Raw genomic sequence first — 2,500 nt, 5'->3', positions numbered from 1 at the left:
CACAAAAAACACTAAATGAGGCAGCTGTAGCCAACATTGCTAATTTTGATTTTTGATAATAGACACCTTTTTAAAATACTTTGGATTGAATGTTAATAATAATAATAATAATAATTTGTATAGCGCCTTTCAAGAGACCCAAGGACGCTTTACAATGGAAACAAAACAACAAAATAATAATAGTCACAAGGATACACAGGTTAGAAAAAAATAAATAACCGGTTGCTGGGTACTGTATTTTAGCTGAGGCCAAAGGCCCGGGGGAACAGATGCTGTTTGAGTTGTTTTTTGTCAGCATTCCTGATAGCAGAGGGGAGAGCAGGCCAGAGGGTGGGAGCTGCGACACTGAATGAGTTAACTGATATATTGTCTGAATGTGTGTCTTTGCGGTGCGCTGACACAAAAGATTGTTTTAGTTCTTGTATTCCTATATTGAGAAATGGGTTGGAAAGAAGGCTTTATTTCGCGTTCCCTGTTACGGTCCTTTTGTACTGTCTTAAACATGACATGTCACTTGTTAGACACTTTTATCCAAAGCAACTCACATACTCAATACTGTGGACAATCCCCACAGGAGCACTTTGGGGTGAAGTGTCTCAGGGACACAACGACATGCTGACTGCAGTGGGGTTTGAACCTGTGACCCCCTGATCCAAACACCAACGCACTATCCACCGCACCACACACCTCTAAACCTTCCGTTAGAATATTTTATGAATTGTAATGAGTCCTTGGGTGCTTTGAAAGGCGCCTCTAAATAGAATGAATTATTATTATTATTTCTTTGGCCCGCTTTTTGGGTGATATTTGTCAGGATATCTAAAAAGCGTGTTTAAAGTCATGTTAAAGGTCCCATGTCATGCTTTTCCGGTTATTACCCGTCCCCTTGTGTGTTATGAAGGTTTTTTCTAACGGTCTGCAGAGTCAAAACCCTCAAAGTACACCCTGTAGGGAGTAAAACTCTAACACAGAAAATACCTCCCCAAAACGCCTCGTTGGAGAAACGTCACTGCCCATTGATTCTTCCGGGAAACGCATAATTCCCGGAACCAAATGGACCAATCCGTGGAGCCGTTATGTTACGTCCGCGGAGCCGTTACATTAAGCCCCCACTGATTGGTCCAAATTGACCAATCCACAGACTTCCTCGCACACACACTCAGTGCAGCTCTGCTGATCTCTCCTCCCTGGCTGCAGGCTGATAAAAGACAGTTGGGATCGCGGCGAAATGCTCTCTGCAGACCCATTCTCTCTGCAGACCCATTCTCTCTGCAGACCCATTCTCTCTGCAGACCCATTCTCTCTGCAGACCCATTCTCTCTGCAGACCCGTTCTCTCTGCAGACCCATTCTCTCTGCAGACCCATTCTCTCTGCAGACCCATTCTCTCTGCAGACCCATTCTCACTGCGTTTATCAACCTTTTTCTTACTCAATATCAAGCCACACTTATTGTTTTTACTTCGGATGTGACTTTGTGTGTGCTCAGGGTGAGTTCGGCTGTGTTTCGCTGTGTATCGCTAAACAAGGAAACCACACCTCCACGGAGCTCAGCGCGATTCACAACGTCCCGACCAATCAGAGCACACTGTGCTCACAGGGAGGGTGGGGGCTGGAGCTATTGGAGCTACAACGAGCCGTTAAAGGCAGAGAGTGAAATTCAGTGAATACACGTAGTTTACAGAGATGCTGTTTGAGAAACCAATGTGATTTTGGAAAACTGCACAATATAAATCTATTCTAGTAGACCTCAACAATGGAATTATGATCAGTGGAAATGGCCATGACATGGGATCTTTAAACTAGCATAGAATGTGTGTTTTGACTGTGAGCTGACACACAAGATTGTTGTTGCTATTGAGAAAGGAGTTAGAAGAAGGCTTTGTTTCATTTCTATTGCCTGCTTTTTTTGGTGATATCTGTCAGGTTAAAAATATGTGTTGAAAGTCATGCTAACACGAGCAAAGTGTGTGATCGATGAATCAGGAAATAGGCCTTGCATATAAAGGGGTTAATCGTGTTATTGATAGACTCTTTGGATTGCATGCTGTCTGATTTGTTTTGGCTGTGTGCTGACACAAAATATTGTTGTTGTTGATGTTGTCATGTATTCGTACTGAGAAATTGGTTAGAAAAAGTCTTTATTACATTTAATTGGCCTGCTTCTTTGGTGATATCTGTCAGGTTATGTACAAATGTGTGTTGAAAGTCATGCTAAAACTGGCGAATTGTGTGATGGATGAATCAAGAAATGGGCTTTTCATATAAAGGGGTTTCTTTCCGGTATCAATCAAGATGGCTGGAGCACGGTAACTTTGCTAGAATCATGAAAAAAGCATAATCCACCTCTGTTATAGGAGGCGTGTGGCGCAGTGGGTTGTGCGTTGGTGTTGGGATCAGGGGGTCACAGGTTCAAACCCCACTGCAGTCAGCATGTCGTTGTGTCCCTGAAACACTTCACCCCAAAATGCTCCTGTGGGGATTGTCCACAGTACTGAGTAT

The 2,500-nt window shown here is 43.3% G+C and overlaps 1 protein-coding gene across 1 annotated transcript in view; it reads left to right on the top strand.

Annotated features, from left to right (window-relative positions):
- Positions 1–2,500, top strand: part of nrg3a (neuregulin 3a) — a 361,916-nt gene that overhangs the window by 286,240 nt on the left and 73,176 nt on the right. The window lies entirely within an intron of this gene.

The sequence above is a fragment of the Notothenia rossii genome (genome assembly GCF_949606895.1).
Source record: "Notothenia rossii genome assembly, chromosome: 6".
Lineage (NCBI taxonomy): Eukaryota > Metazoa > Chordata > Actinopteri > Perciformes > Nototheniidae > Notothenia > Notothenia rossii.
Note: the sequence above shows the minus strand (reverse complement) of the source record. Positions and strands in the feature narration are given on the sequence as shown.